This window comes from Tursiops truncatus, chromosome 3 (assembly GCF_011762595.2).
Source record: "Tursiops truncatus isolate mTurTru1 chromosome 3, mTurTru1.mat.Y, whole genome shotgun sequence".
NCBI classification, from domain to species: domain Eukaryota; kingdom Metazoa; phylum Chordata; class Mammalia; order Artiodactyla; family Delphinidae; genus Tursiops; species Tursiops truncatus.
Genome location: NC_047036.1, coordinates 36,204,793 through 36,222,603, shown reverse-complemented (window position 1 = coordinate 36,222,603; position 17,811 = coordinate 36,204,793).

Here is a 17,811-nt window from a genome sequence, read left to right as displayed (position 1 = left end):
GTTCTTTGCTTCATATGTAAATCCATAACCCTAATACTATTGATTTTGGTTATAATTACTATTTATAATATTCATTTGTTGTTATTACTATCAATAATGATGCATTCATAGAAGCGACAAATTCACCACAGCTTACTCAAGGACATACATAGTGGATTTATTATGAACAATTAGAAACAATTACAAACAAATGTGTGTCCTGGATACTCGGTAAGCTTACTTCTCAGTAAGCCGAATACCAAAAGTGCCCAAGACACATCCCCTTTGGGTCCAACCAATCTCTCTAGCTCTGTCTCCTACAACTCCTCTTGCCTTTTTCTTTGATATACTTCCTGCTCTTTGTACATACTTTGCCCTCCATCAAATGTTCTCCTCTCTTCCCCTTATGGGAAATTCTTGCCCATTCTTCAAGAACATGCTTAAATGTCACCTCTTTTTCCACACTCTCTTGGGTGGCTGGGTGATCCCTTCTTGACTCTCACAGCACTATTATTACTATTATTATTAAGCAGTGATCTCATTGATGTTGGCTCCCTCACCAGAAAATGAACAACTTGAGGACAGTGCCATTTATTATTTATCTTTGTATTTCCAGTGCATATCACAGTGTCTGGTGTGTAGCAAGTTATCTATTGCCAAAATAATGCTGTGTTACAAATCACCCCAAAACTCAGTGGATTAAACAACAACCATTTATTATTGCTCACAAGTCAGCAGGTCAACTGAGTGGTTTCTTGGGTCACAACTGGGTTCACTCTTCCACCTGCCAGGAGCAGTCAATTGGATAGGGTCTGCTGTTCCCTGACTTTTTTTTTTTTAATTAAAATTTACTTTTTTTTTTAACATCTTTAGTGGATATAATTGCTTTACATTGTTGTGTTAGTTGCTGCTGTATAACAAAGTGAATCAGCTATATGTATACATATATCCCCATATCCCCTCCCTCTTGCATCTCCCTCCCACCCTCCCTATCCCACCCCTCTAGGTGGTCACAAAGCACAGAGCTGATCTCCCTGTGCTTGCGGCTGCTTCCCACTAGCTATCTATTTTACATTTGGTAGTGTATACATGTCCATGCCACTCTCTCACTTTGTCTCAGCTTACCCTTCCCCCTCCCCTTGTCCTCAAGTCCATTCTCTACATCTGTGTCTTTATTCCTGTCCTGCCCCTAGGTTCTTCAGAACCACTTTTTTTTTTTAGATTCCATATATATGGGTTAGCATACGGTATTTCTTTTTCTCTTTCTGACTTACTTCACTCTGTATGACAGACTCTAGGTCCATCCACTTCACTACAAATAACTCAGTTTCATTTCTTTTTACAACTAATATTCCACTGTATATATGTGCCACATCTTCTTTATCCATTCATCTATCAATGGACACTTAGGTTGCTTCCATGACCTGGCTATTGTAAATAGTGCTGCAATGAACATTGTGGTACATGACTCTTTTTGAATTATCCCTCACTATTCTTTTATATCTTTGGGTTTAGCTGGCCTCAGCTCTTCTCCATGTGCATGTCACATTCCTCTCACAGACAAGTTCAGGCATATTGTAAGCACTCAGTAAATATCAGTTCCCTTCCTCTTCCCCTTTTTCTTCTTTGTTTTCTTTTCCTTTTTACTTAGCTTTCTATTTCAACACTACCTTCTCCCATTCCCTATGAGTCTCATACAAAGAATGATGGACATGGGCTTCCTGGTTGGCGCAGTGGTTAAGAATCTGTCTGCCAGTGTAGGGGACACGGGTTTGAGCCCTGGTCCAGGAAGATCCCACATGCTACGGAGCAACTAAGCCCGTGTGCCACCGCTACTGAGCTTGCACACTAGAGCCTGCAAGTCACAACTACTGAGCCCACGAGCCTAGAGCCCATGCTCCGCAACAAGAGAAGCCACTGCAATGAGAAACCTGCATACTGCAACAAAGAGTAGGCCCCGCTCACCACAACTAGAGAAAGTCTGTGCACAGCAACAGACCCAACGCAGCCAAAAATAAATAAATAAATAAATAAAATTTTTTAAAAAAAGAATGATGGGCATTCCTCTCTGAGACAATACTCTCACTTTACTTCAAATTGTATCTTCCTTATGTTATATTTCCTCAAGAAGTTGTACAGGATTGGTTATTATTTCTCGTTAGCTAATTTTCAAGTGTTAACAACTATAATAATATTTGCATTTTAAACATCTTAACTTAAACTAATGAGTTACTTTAGGAACAATAAAGGAAAGTGGAGCCTTTGGACACGCCTAAAACCACACCAATTCATTGAGTTCCTATTCCAATTGCAGAGTTTGATCTGCTCTGAATTTTGTTTCAAGTCTTAAAGAGCCAAGACAGATAAACAGCAGTCATCACAAACCAAAAAGAGCCTTCATTCCTAAAAATTACAATTAAATGGGTTAGACTGCACAATTATTTTTTACATAAGGTTTTATGGAAATTAAAAGTGCTGCAATCATTTTTCAAAACAAATTAAACTACAGTTTATAATACAGTTGATAATCGTATGGCTGTAAACTTTCCGTACCTAACCTTTTTATGATTTGCTTTCCAGAAAGTTGAACTTCTGAAAAATTAACAAAGCATCTTTCCTAAAATTAAAGACAAGTGAGCAGTCAGCCAAGAGACAAAAATAGCAAGTAAGAAAAACAAGCATATATTTAGTCACCTCTATGCCATTTATCATCATGACCCAGAAAACTGATCTCAAAATATGAAGCCACCGGATGGACATTTGGACACCATTATGAAATGTCTGGTCCTCTGTATAGGTAATAGATGGAAGAAACAGCAAATGTTTATTGAACACTGCAACATGCAATGCACTCAGTAAAGGAAGCTGGGATTTGGGGAGGACACAAAGATAAGATAGGATGCCTTCCCTCAACGATTAAACTTACAAATCTAGGGCAACATACAGACTTTCAGTCTAACCATCGCATAATCTATCATATAAGTTTCCAAAAATCTAGTGTTGTTTTTTTTTTTTAAGGCACTGTGAGCCACCATGGAAGAAGTGATTAATTTCAACTTAAAGGAAGAAGAAAGTCTTGAAGAATATTCCTTTCAAACCTTGAAATATTAGTTTGATTTCAACAGTGGCAATTAGTAGGGCATTCCAGGCTTAGTGAATAACACAAATCAAATGTGGCATGAAAAAGTTTCTAGTGTTCACTAAGGAGCAGTAACAGAGTGGCAAGGTGTAATATATGAGTCTGAGAGACGGTCTAGGAGGAAATGTGCCTGGAATGGTGCTACTTTAAATCAAACTGAGTGAGTACAGAACACTATATTAAACATTTAACCAGAAAGTCATCCACAAATTCCCCTCCTCGCATCTAGTCCATTTGTATGACAGATGCTACTTCCTGAAATTACTCATTAGTTTAATTAAAGTATTTAAAATGAAAATATTATTATAGTTGTTAACACTTGGAAATTAGCTACCTATAAATGATAACCAATTCTTGACAACTTCTTGAGGAAATATAATGTAGGAAAGCTAAACAAATAAAAGATTACCATAGCTGCTGTTTGGAGAATTACCATAGCTGCTCAACTGGAGATGAGCAAGAGGAAAGCAAAGAAGCCAGAGAGGAGGCTAGTGTCGTAATCCAGACAGAAGATGATTTAGTGTCAATTAGAGTAGCAGTGACTGCGGGTGCAGAGGAAAGTAACAGACACAACAGCTATTGAAAATGCAGCTACAACATAAAACACCCTGAATAAATATTTTTCGAATAAATGGATTTATCCCCAGGGCAACCAAATATTCTTGAGAATGGAAATTTGTATTTCATAATTCTGACAGTGTGACAGTGTGGCAGTTTGGATGATGGTGGTTAAGAGACAGGAATTCTGAAGGTGGCAAAATTAATTAAGAAACTAGAATAAATATGCAGGGGAAAGAGGCCTGAGGTTCAAAAATAGGATTGTGCACAATAAAGGAAATTGAAAAGATGGAATTTTAAAGAAAGAGCTAGATGAATCTAGAGGCTAATTTTGTACAGAATAATTTAGAGAACAATAAGGACCTAAAGGCTTCTTACAAGGTATAATTATAATGTCCTCAAGAGAAATAGGGCATGAACAAAATAAATCAAGTTTGAGGTAAGAAAAGCTGGTCATACTCTTTTAAACATGTTGAAACTGAAATGAGAGATGACCACGTATGAAAAGATAATCACAGTTCCTCTAGTCCATATCAGGACCAAACTTGGGGGCCAGGTTCATAGAGCCTAGCCACAATGCAGAGTGGCTAGGTCACAGGGCATGCTACTCTGTGGTTGACAACAAATGCATACAAGTCAGAAGACATGAGGAAGGCTAATCTCTTTGGGCACAAATACACAGTATGAAAAAAGAGAGAGCAGTAGGAGAGATATAGCATTAGATGAGACATGGCCCCAATTTTACTCCAGAAAGGCAAGATGCATTAGATAAGGAAGTTAGCCCTGTGAGAAGCTCAGGAAGGCCTCTTGCCCACACTCCCAACTGGGATTCTGTACAGGAAGTCCCACCACAAGAGAGAAGGCCTGAAAAGTTAAGAAAATGAAATATTCTGGTCAGACAGAGGGAAATCCTGAAGTGTGGTTTTCCTCAGCAATCTTTCCATGTAGCATAGATGGGACAGGACCCAAGAGAGGTGAATCTGAGTGAGGAATTTTCTTAGACTAGGGGATTAGAAAGCCCTGAATCAACAGCTGCGAAGTACAATACCCAGAAAGGGCCTAAAGAGGTCTGTGGCACCATCATAAGATGGATATGACTAAATTTGCCTGGAAGTACCAAGGAGTACACCAGTCGCTGACTTTAGCTGCAAATTCAAGCAGAATAAGCACCAAACCATACGGGCAAGGGACATTGACACAGAGACCAGAGAAGCCAGGGATACCTTGCTTAAGGACCCCTAGTTTTCCACTCAGACATATCCATCCCTTCTCCACCACCACCCTACCCCCCACCAGATACCATCAGATACCATCTTAAGAGCCAGGAGGGATAGTAGAAGATTAAAACATCTAACAGACTGAGCATTTGATCTTAGAGAGATTGAATATTACCTACATAAAGTAGTTAAATTAGAACTGGTCTAAGGTTTAAACACAATTGAACATTTAGTGTAGTTATTTTGAGGGGAGGAGATCTCAAGGACAGAGGTCCCTGCTACCTAGGGGAGAGTTGAGTAGGAAGCCAGATTAATTACTGATAAAAATTAATAAATTATATTTCTCTGCACCTGTAAGTTATGAGTTATATTTATGACCCTGTGATGGTAAATGATAATAGTAATGGTGATAGTGTTAGTAATACTGACAGGTTTCTTAATTGCCCACTTTAGTAAGTAATAGTCACCTGTCATGGCATTCTCAACATCAGGCACCATTTGCCCTAATAAAAGGAGCAAGAAAAACATAGTTCATTGAATGGGCAGTGAGTAATAATACCACTGGTACTGCAGTAGAGTGTTTATTAGTATGAATGGCTAGAGATGACACTGAAAACTTAGGAGAAAGATTGGGGAAAATCTTAAACATCCAACTAAGGAATTACTTATATAAGTATAAAGAGTAAACTCATATTCTTAAGGATTAGAATAACATTGGAGAAATCTGTGCTTTAAGAAGATTAGCCTGACAGATGTGTGGGGGTAGTTTGGGCATGGGATGTAAGCAAATATTGGTCTCACAGATAGGGCAAACTTGTAAGATATGGGTCCTAGGACATATTTCAACTATGATCACTCTGTAGTCCCCTGCTCCAAAAAATACCTGGCGCATTTTACTAGAAGACATCAAGTTAAAATGAAGAGTGGGAGCAGTCTTAAAATGGAAAAAAGAGCGTGCAATGCAAGCCACTGGAGGGAAGGGTGTAGGAACAGGAAGGAAGAACTCTCATTTACAAATGGATAGATGGAGACTGGTGCCGAAAGGACCATCAATCCTCACCCTCCTACCTCACTGCCAGCTTACTGAGTTTACTTAGGGCACAACAGGGCAGGACCCCAAAGTCTGAAACACACATCCTAGAAATTTCACTGAGGCAACAGACCACATGGGAAATGGTGAAGACACAAGACTGGTGACGGCCCATGAATGCAAGGGTGCAGGCAGATGTGAGTGATCCTCTGAAGGAACCGTGACCTCAGGAGGCAGTTAGAAGGCCCAAGTTACAATCCAGCTCTTCCATTAACTAGCTACATGACCATGAGAAAATGATTTAATCTCTCTAGACTTCATTCACTTCTCCTATCAAAATGAGGCATAGTAAATGTTTAACAAGTTTACTTCTCACAGCCAATGACTCTAAGATCTCAAAGGTTCTTCCTTTCCCCTCTAAAATTCACAAACGCATATATACCAAAAGTCATATCTTCCAAAATCCAGTGGAGCAGTAGCCTTTTTTGGTAAGCCTATAGACTGAAGACGAGTTTCTCTTCCTGAATCAATTCCATTCTAATTCTCTTTAAGGAGAATGTTAAGAAGCTAAAATGGAAATTTATGTACTCAGATAAAGTAATGGCTAGGATTTTCTAGTTTGTCACAGAAGGTTGTTTTCACTTTAATACATCTTAAAAGAAATCCCAAAAAGCTCTTTGCATAAATACTTTGAGTACACCTCTGATTATATTAGTTTCCTATTTCATTTTCTCTCTTAAAATTTTGTGGTAAACTATATTTAAGCCAACTTTTCTCACAGTCTAATTATTCAACAAAATACCAAAAATAAAATTCATACTCCTTAAATGATTTTTAACTAATCAAAATGTTCCTGGCTAAGGAACTAAGGAACTTTACCCAACAAAATACATTATAGCATAAATAGATCAGATATTCTCATTATTAATATTAGAACATAAAATTCCTATTTTAAAAATGACCTTAGCTCCAAAATCCTATGCCAGCTTCTACCCCAAACCCATGTCATCTCACTTTACTTACTAGATCATGGATTAGTTTGATTTGCCACTCTTAAAAAATAAAGAATTAAAAAGGCATAATTACCCCAGATTGTGCCTTTCAGATATCTTTCAAACTTGTAGTCTTTTGCCCTATTTCACATTATTTTATCTTATCATTTCCTTGGGTACTTGCTTCCGAATAATGTGATAATTTATCTTTCACAAAAACACCACTCAGAATACTCATGTCTTTGAAATGCCTAGTAGATTTTTTTGCTAGTAATATTGCAAGGGTGTCCCAGGTCTCTAGATTGCCCTAATTAATATCACTTAGATGATTACAGATGAGTTTGCTAGAAGAGCACCATTATAAACTAGGAGCACAAAATATTCCTATGACTATTTTCAAACTTACACAGCTAGAATTATTTACATGCATTAACATATTAACAGGTGCTTGTATTTCTTGACCTTAGCTTTTAGAGGTAGATTAATTACTTTTTTTAATTACATGTGACTATAATAGTTCTATTTTATAATCATAGTATTTTCAATGAGGAAAAATAAAATTATATTTATAACACATATATAAAGAACTGATCTTTAAAATACGCCTGAAAATGTGAATCTTTTAAAAGGATCTAGTTGCTAAATGAAGTCCAATAAAATATGAATACTTCTACCACCCTTGAGTAAATGGAAGCTCATATATATGCTTGAGTATTGAATATTGACTATCACATGAATTCAAAAAAAGCAGCCGGTGCTTTAAAGTTGAGCACAAAAGTAATGTTTTGAAAGTGGGTGAAATCCCATCTTGTCTTTGAGCTGTCACTCAAGTCCTTAGACTTTGACCATATATTCTATTCGATATTCTTGTTCTCAACCTGTGATACCTGATTCCCAGTTCGGTTATTTCCACCTTTTGTTCACAAGTATTTCCTCTTAACAGTACACCATTCAGAAAAAGATATGTCTTTGAATTGTCAACTAGTATTTGTTCCAACAAAAGACACTCTAGTGTTTCAAGACTTTATGTTAGAAATCTCAAAATTAACACCATTTGTTGATCATTAGAAGTGAGTTTACTTGACAAGTGTTAGAAAGTACAGTCAATAACACTGAAAAACAGAATCCTACATTCCAAAATGTGTAAATATTTAGCATAGGTTTATATAATATCACTTTAAGGAATCTAAAAGGATTATTCTCAGGTATGATTTCAACATGCATTTGTTATGACATATTCATTATATAGTACAGCCTCTATTCCCCAGACAAAAGGAGGCAAAAAAATTTGGGCAAATTAAGTAATTGAAGGAAAAACTAAATGGCAATAACTTCCTTGTATTTATGTAGGTCAAATATACAAAATAAAGCAAGGTCTTAATCACCTAGAAACTGAAAGAAATAGAACTGAACTAAAAAAAGAGAGTTAAGTTGGAAGAATTACACTGTACTTTCTTCAAGCAATGATATAGCCTGTTTTTGATATAATGCTGCAGTAATAATGAAAAATATTGTACTTGTAAAAAATAAAATTCTAGATAATTTAGAAATATTAAAATTGTTTAAATAACTATGCTAAATCCACCAATGCATTTAATATTTTATTAACATTATATTTAGAATAATGTATTTGAATACACTGTTATTTAGATATAATAAATTAGGTTAATATATAATTTGTTAAAATATTTTAAAGGGCATACCATCTATTATAAAAAATTATAATTTATTATATTTTACTCAAAAGCTAAAAATGACAATATTCTTAGTATTGTTTAAAATAATTGTGAAATCGATTGTTTTGATTCATTAATTATAATATGTATTTTCATTTCTCGATTTTTCAGATTTAAATTGGTAGCTGTATACAGTCAAAATATTTAGCTACTGGTTGGTCAAAAGTGCTAAAGTCATAAAAATGTTGACTTTTTAAAATTTTCATACTTTCCTTTTTTTTCTTTTGCTTTTACAAAAATAGACCTCATCATTAAAATGGATTATCATATGAACAATGAACTAGCCAGCATCTTCCATGTAATATTATTTTCAATATTTTACAGATCTTTCCAGAGATATTTAGACATATGCAAATACATGTATATGAATCATATATGTATATTATTTTTTCACAAATGATAGCAAATTGGACATACTGCTCCACAAATGGACATACTGCTCCATAACTGGCTTCCCAGAGATCTTTTTGTATCAATAGATAAACGACTTCCATGTTTCTGTTTTACAGCTGTATCCAATTCCATTGTATGGGTGCACCACAATTCATACATCATCCACTACTGATAAATATATTAATTCACCACCCTTTCCTATTAAGTGCCATCTCCCACGTAGGTAAGTATACCTATAGAAAAAGCTATCAGTGCAATTTCTGGTATAAGAAGTATTTTGCATTTGTAAATTTGATAAATATTCACCAAATTTCCCTCCTTATAGGCTGTACCAATTATGCTCCCACCACCAGTGTATGGGAGTAACAATTTCTCCACACTTGTCCAACACAGTATACTATCAAACATTTTTTTTATCTTTGCCAGCCTGATGGGTGAAAAATGGTATCTCACTGCAGTTTCATTTTTCCATTTTTCTTACTCTGAGTGAGAATGAGAGTTAAGATGTGTTGAAGGATGCTTTTTAAAAGAAAAAAATCTGAGGTACAATTTGGTAAATTGGTTACTAACAATTCAATACTATCAATTTATTGAATCTAATATTATTCCTGTACTACAGTTGTTCCTCCCTAAGGCCATCTCTTCTACTTGTGCACAAGATGCCATCCTCTCTCAGCTTCTCAGTGATATTGCTCCAGCAATTCTCCCAATTCTCCCCTCTCTCCTACGCCACAGAGAGTCACTGGCATTTGCACACAGGTGCCCTACACTTCCTCTTTAAAACAAAACAAAATCAAAATCTTCCCTGACCCCACATCTTCTTCTTCCAGATTTCATCTCATTTTTCTGTTTCCTTTACAGCAAAACTCAAAGGAAGTATCTATACTCACCATCTTCTTTTCTTTTCTCAAAACTGCCTTCTGAACTTTGTAATTAGTCTTCCTTCCTCAAAACTCCAGAGAAATAACTCTTGTCAAAGCCACTAGTGACCTCCAGGTTGCTAAATCAAATGAACATTTGCCAAGTCATCTTACTGACCTAACAGCAGTATTTTAAATTCTTGATCACTCTCTCCTCCCTGAAACACTGTTTGCACTTGGCTCCCAGGACGCCGCCTTTGTTGGTCTTCCTCCTACCTCACTGGCAACTCCTTTTCAGTCTCTTTGCTTGTTACTCATTTCCCCAGCCAGTAAATGTTAGATATTGGTGCATCCCATAGCTCAGATCTCAAATTACTTTTCTGTCTAGACTCATGTCCTAGCAACTTCATCCAGTTCCTTGCTTTATATACTAACTATATTACTAATGACACCATCTACTTCCAGCCTGAATATGTGCCCTGAACTACAGACTCATATAGTCTACTGTCTACTTGACTTCTCACCATAGGTGACTAACAGGAATCTCTAAATACTCCAAACAGAACTCCTGATTTCTGTCTCCCAAAAAAATCTGTTCTGATCATATTCTTCCTCATCTCAGTAAATTATAACTCCATCTTTCCAGTTGCTCAAGCCAAAATTCTTGAAGTCTTCCTAGACTCCTTTATTTCTCTCACACCTCATATTCAATACATCAGCAAATCCTGTTAGTTTTAATTATCAGAATGCAAACACTTCTTATCACCTCTACCTCTATCATGCTGATCCTAGCCAGCATCATCTCTCACCTGGATTATTGCTGTATCCTCCTAAACAGCATTCATCTTTGTCCCATAAAATCAAATCTCAAATACTAGTCAGAGTGATCCTTTTAAAATATAAGTCAGATTAAGTCAATGCTTTATTAAAATTCCTCCAGTATCTTACCATCTCACTCAAAGTAAAATCCTAAATTATATAATGGCATGTTACATGGCCTGGCATAGCTTCATTTCTGAACTTATCTCTTGTACAGATCCTCTGTACTTACTCTGCTCCGGTCAATGATGGACTGAGGCTCTTGCTACTCCTTGAGCATACCAAGCATGGTCCTACCTCACAACTTTGCATTTGGTGTTCTCTTTCCCTGGAACACTCTTCTTGCAGAGAACTGTATGCCTTGCCCCCTCCTTCCTCTCAGATCTCTACTCAACTCTCACCTTATCAGAGAAAGCTTCCCTAATCAACTATGTAAAATATTATCATTTCAATAAGTAATCAATACAATACAGTTATTAATGAGGTATTTTACATTCTTTTTTGTATTGTTTCTAAAATCCAGTATGTATTTTACACATATAACATATCTCAATTCAGATACTAAATTTTTATAGGAAATACTTGCTCTGTATTTAGACTTCATAGAACTTATTCAAAAAGTAAATTGACATACCCAAGTTGTTTCAAACATTCACAAAAGTTTTCCAATGACTGAACTGTGTATGAGTTTTTTAATTTATATTTAAAATAATTAAAATCAAACAAAATTTTAAATTCTTGCCATGTTTCAAGCGCTAAGTAGCCACATTAGCTAGTAACTACTACACTGAACATCAAAGACTTATTCCTTTTTTAAGACCATTAACTGAATACAGCATCTTATATTGCTATCTTGTATGTGGTTTGTTATGATAATAAAAATTATCTAATTGGTCACCAAACAATTTTTTGCCCCCATAAAATATTGTTACCATTAGTGTTAGCTAATTTAAATGAATGTTTTACATGTGAAGTTCAATATGAACCATTATTGTCGAGTCACCAAATTCCAAATATATATATACATGTGTAAGTGTGTGTGTGAAAGAGAGAGGGCTTATTTTCCCCCATAACATTTCTTGACCTCTTAGTGCATCTCCATTGATTTAGATAATCAAAAATTAAATTAGAAATAATCTGGCATTTTATTTGATCTTACTACAGACAAAACTTGACTTGTCAGGCAAAACTTGACTTGAGCAGATGGGTTTACTATTAATGCTTTCTGACCATCAATAGGTCTTGCCTCATTTCCTAAAGAAACTCTAGCCTCCAGACCAACAAGGATGTGAGTTCCAGAGACATAAAAATTGCATAGAAACTATGTTCCAAATCCCACAAAACTGAGCTTAGAAACAGTTGACTTTAGACATAACACTAAAGAGGGTAAGGGACACTAGTTTTGAAAATTACTGAGGACCAATATTCATAGACATATCACCTGAATGGATATTTAAGGCCCCCCAAAATCCTGTTGCAGACAATATTATCCTAAGCAGCCTACAGGAAATAGACATATCTATGACATTTTCCCAATCTGGGCATAGCATTATAGCTCCAGGAGGTTTTCAAGCATGCATGTGCAGTCTGAAGAAAATCCAAGACGTGACTGAATGTCAGAGTGCAATAACAGCAAAAGAAAAAAAAAAGCATTTCAGGAATTTAGGATCCATGAAACCCTCGCAAATTCAGACATGAGCTGCACTGTGAACAATAAGCGTTCACAGGACACCTGCTGTGTGCAAAACACAGTGCTTCTCCCTGTGATTAAATTAAATCCTCTCTACTTAAGCATCAGAGACTACCCTACTTGTGTTCTCTAGAAGCACAAGTCCGTATATCTGTCAGGCCACAGCATTCCTTCTTATTATAGTCGATAACCACTTTCAACCTAGTCCTTGATTCAGAAAAGTGCTAGAAAAGCCCAATGATCCCACTTATGGGATGACTAATCATACTTATGCTCCTTTTCAGTTTGCCCACAACTACTTCTATCTACAGTACTTTGGAAGTCTATTTCTATCTAATGGGACAATTTTTTAAAACAAGTCTTTTTCCCACAAGATTGGGGAATGGACATTAACAGTGTGGAATTGTAACAGGGAAGAGCAAAATCTGACTCCATGTTGGATCTGTTTCTTTTACCTTTGCTTTTTGTTGCTTTTGTTATTATAATCACTAAAAGGATGCTGTCTATAGCTGTAAGCATACATAATGGCTTGCCACAGGGAACCCTGCCCCTCTGCCTGAATGTTAAACTAAAGTGCCTTTGTTCAGCTCACAGGGAGACATTCTGACCCTGCCCACCTGTGAATAGCAACAGAAAAGAAGAAATTAACACATCCCCTCCCCAATGCAGGCCAAGGGAGGAGATATTTTGCAAGACTAATGGCCTTTTTACTTTACTTCCTCACCTCTTCCCCTCTCTGTAATATAAAAGAAACTGGTCTCCAGACCCCAATAAGATGGTACTCTAGGGCACTAGCCCACTATCTTCTTTGACACCCAGCTTTCTGAATAAAGTTACTATTCCTTGCCTCAAAAAAATAAATAAAAATAAAAACAAGTCTTTGTCACTAATTCATCACATTTACTCCACCATAGTCTATTCCATCTTCCTAAAACATCCTTCTAAACTCATATAAATTGTCCCACTGTTTTCTGATCAGAAAACTTATATTTCAAAATAAACACTTCATGTTTCTAAGTGTATATATGTTTTATGTAGATAGTTGGCTATGAATTTCATTCATATCTAAAATATATTGTGAAATTCTTGAAGTCAGAAATCACATCTTCCACTTTTTTTCTATCTATTCCACAGCTTAATGTGGATTTCTATCAAATTTTGCAGGCATTGAATCAAACTGGAATCCTGCTTTCAAAAGTGCAAGCATGAGATGATTTTGGTAGATAAGATTTCATTTTCAGAGTACGAATAAAGGAATAAAGTAATCCCCATAGATCCCACTCTATATCTCCCCAGCCAGCTGCCGTGACTCCTCACCTGGCCCCTCTTGGGAAACACAGGAAAAAGAAAAATGAGAGCTCAGGACAGAGCCTGGGCATGGCCCTAGGCTAGGATTTGCTAGTAAGTAAACAGCTTCTGACCTGAACTTCTAGCATTCTCGCTCTATGAGAGAGCAAAAGAGATAGGAGGTGTACAATGGGGCTCCTAATTTTCAATAGGCCTTCAAGTCGGATCACTTTACATCTGTACATTGTATCACTTGAGCACACCGATTTTCCCAAAAGGACTCCCTCTCAAGTACGATATTCAGGGTCAAAAAACAAGTCACTGGCATCAAAGCCCACCAACCACAAAGAATATCCACTTAGGTTAAATATATCCACTCAGTTGTCAATTTTGGACTCTATTTTGAGTACACGTGGATCGTCATATCACTTCGTTCTCTGGTAATGTTGCTTTCACTTAGGGCTAAAGAAATTTTACTTCCATCTTTATAATGTTTCCTGAAAAAGTCCAAAATATGAAATTTATCTTATCTATGAAATGTAAGATAAAGGAGAAGAAGAATTTCCTTCAAACTGTAATCCTGTATTTAAAGCTACAACATAATAATGAAATGCTGCAACACAATAATAAAGTAATAAAAAATTATTAATAATAACACTTTACACTTATATGGTGTTTGTTCTTAGAACAGGCACTATTCTAAGAGCTTTAGGTATATTAAATAATTTAATCACAATTTATCAGTTGTAACAAATTTTTTCCAACAGTCACATTCAAGTCCCACAGAATCAAAACAATCGAACATCAAAATTGTTTCTCTGGTAGGCCTGCATTTGCCTATTCCTAAAAGGGAAATGTCAAGAGGACTAATAGAATGTGTAAGATGACAAAACACTTCCCTGTCCCAACAGTCCTTATTCACTCCCCATATGTAGATGTATCTTCATAATAACAGAGCCCACACGACTCTTAACCCTTTGGGAAAATGGACTTGGCTAACTGCCCTTCTCAGCAGCCAGCAGAGGCCAAACAGAGGAAGTGTATTTGCTCCTTGCATCAGCTACTCCCTGGCAGATTCCAGAACTGTTATTGGCTGTGGCTTCAGGCTTATCTAGGGATGTGTCATATGTTTGGGCTGTTATGTGATCCACCCTGGCTGCCTTATACTCCTGAAAGCTTTTCCCAATTCAATGACTTTTACACATTTCTAACAATTGTGAATGAGGCGCCATGTGACTCCATAGTGCAATCACAAGGGAAGGCTTTTGTGGGTACGGAGAGGAGCTCTCTCACCACCTGAATGCAGCCCAACTGTGAAAACAGAGCATCCTCCCTGGCACCCACTCCAGCTTCCCACCACCAACTCCCATCCCAACTCAACAGCTGCCCTCCACTGCCAACTCTGGCCCACGTCCCTCTTCACTGAACGCTGTCTTACCAAATTATGTAATTACCAAGTCCAGTAGCCGCTTCTTGGACCTCCTTACTTGACTTCTCTGAGGCCTGTTGACCATCCTGCCCTTGGTACTCTGTCTTCTCTGGGCTTCCCAGGATCATGCTGTTTTACTCTTCCCTCCACTGCAGCTTCTCAGTTCCCTTCCCTGCTTACTTTCCTCCAATTTTCCCTTAAATGTTGGCATTACCCATGTGTCTTCATGAGTTCAGGCTTCTATAACAAACTACCATGGACTGCATAGCTTATAAACAACAGAAATTTATTCCTCACAGTTCTGGAGCTACGAGTCAAGATCAGGGTGCCAACATGGTCAAATTCTGGTGAGGACTTCTTTTTGTTGCAGACTGCCATCTTCTCACTGTATCCTCACATGGCCAAAAGAAGAGAAGAGAGCTCTCTGGGGTCTCCTTTAAAAGGACACTAATCCCATTTATGAAGGCTTCACCTCATGACCTAATCACCTCCCAAAGGCCCCATCTGCTAATACCATCCTAATACCATCACATTAGGGGGTGTTTTAGGATTTCAACACAAATTTGAGGAGGGACACATTCAGTCCATAATACCAGGTCTATGTCCAAGCTGAAAATTTTCCCTAAAGAATCTTATTTGCGCTTGCAGCATCAACCTACATGGTCTAAACCCTAACCCTCATTTTCAACTCCCACCTCTCTCCTGAGCTCCACATACATCCCCCTGGCTTCCCCTAGACATCTGCACCTGGATGCTGACCTGTGCCTCACACTTAAACACATTGTTTTACACTCTCTTGTACCCAGCAAACTCTCTTCTCCCTAATCCCTTATGGCAATTAGTGGCATCACTATCCTCACAGTTGCTGTGCCAGTTTGAAGCACGGCTGTAAATTCTTTGACATACCTGAGATTTCTGAGTGTGAGTCCTAAAAAAAACTTGCAGCTTCTGCCTTAACTCCTGGAAACACTTGTTCTTGGAACGCTGAGCCGTGATGCTAAGGCCATCACGCTTGAGAGGTCTCATGTAGGTGCTCTGGCCACTCATGTGAGTGAAGAGGTCATCTTAGAGGTGGGTCCTCCAGCATAGCCCTTCCAGCCCCCAGCCATTCTAGGCACCCCTGGCTATTTGCATCGTCCCAGCAAAGATCCCAGACGTTGAAAAGCAAAAGCGAGTTGTCCTTGCTGTGCTCTTTCTGAATTACAAACCCACAAAAACCATGAAGATTTTTTTTAAAAAAGATTGTTTTATGCCACTAAATTTTGGGGTGGTTTGTTATATAACAATAAACAACTGTATTAGCTGCCCAAGCTTCAAACATGGGAGTCATTACCTTTCTCTCTCCCATGTTTTTAACTAACAAAAATAATTCCATTAAGGGTCTACTATGTGCCAGGCACTGTACCAAGCACTGGTGATACCAATAATTATGATCTAGTGGAGAGGCAGTTCAAAGAAAACAAATAACAAGACAATAAGACAGCATTTCCCAACCTCGTTCCAGAGAAATCTGCAGGCAGATATTTCTCAAAAGAGACGTTTTATGGTCAATTAATTCTGGAAACGGATAAAAATACGTTTCTTCCCTGAATATCTTCTCAGGACCACCAGTACTCAAATGAGTATAATAAATATGTAAGAGGAGCCTAGAACACAGAGTTTCCCAAAATTATTTGACCACAAAACAGATTTGGGGTTTGTTTGTTTTGTTGTATTTTGAGGAGAAACTCAAGGAAAGAGAGCTCTGCAAAACACTATGGAAATAATGCATTCGGTTACTAGATGTATATATAACGTGAACTGGGAGCCTAGGTGAACGGACACGGAGACTTTCTTCAGTAATCAGGGAATGCCTCATGGAGGAAGTGGTGTCTGAAGTGAGACATAAAGAGTAAGAGGGAGGTGCCAGGTGGGCAAGCTGTGGGAAGGCAGAGAACTGACTAGTGAAGAGGTCCTGAAACTGGAGCGAGCCTGCCTATTTAGGGAAACTCTAAGGAAATGTTACAGAACGCTAATATTTTTGTCTCTCTCCAAGAGACAGATGCTAGAATTTCAAGTTCAAGTCAGAAGCTGTTTACTTACTAGGAAATCCTAGCCTAGGGCTGCGTCCAGTCTCTGTCCTCATCTCTCATTTTTCTTTTTCCTGTGTTTCTCAAGAGGGACCAGGTGAGGAGCCACGGCAGCTGCCTGGGGTTTTCTTATTCCTTTATTTCTATATTTACAGTAAATATTTTCTTACTTTTAAAACCACTTCTCATGTCTGCAATTTGAAAGCAAGATATCAATCTGATCCAATGAACCTACAACTTTATAAAACTGCATATGAGATGCTGTGATTTCGATCATCCAGACTATGTCCAAGGTGTGATTCCTTCATTTAATAACTTGTATATTTCATATAAGAACAGTGATTTTTAATCCTGAGATGATTTAAAATATATGTGCCCTGATTCCATGTGAAGAATTTCTTTTGAAGTTTTGATATTTTATAGAACAAATGCTGAAGAGATTTTATAGAAATTTAAAAGCCTGTTTTAAGATACTGGGACAAATTATAACAACATAAAGGTAACAACTGGAGTATATAGATACATTAAGAGTTGTGTTTTTTTCATATAGAAATTGGCTGCCAGAACATATAAGGCAGACTTGAAAGTCATTTATATACAAGAAGAATTAACT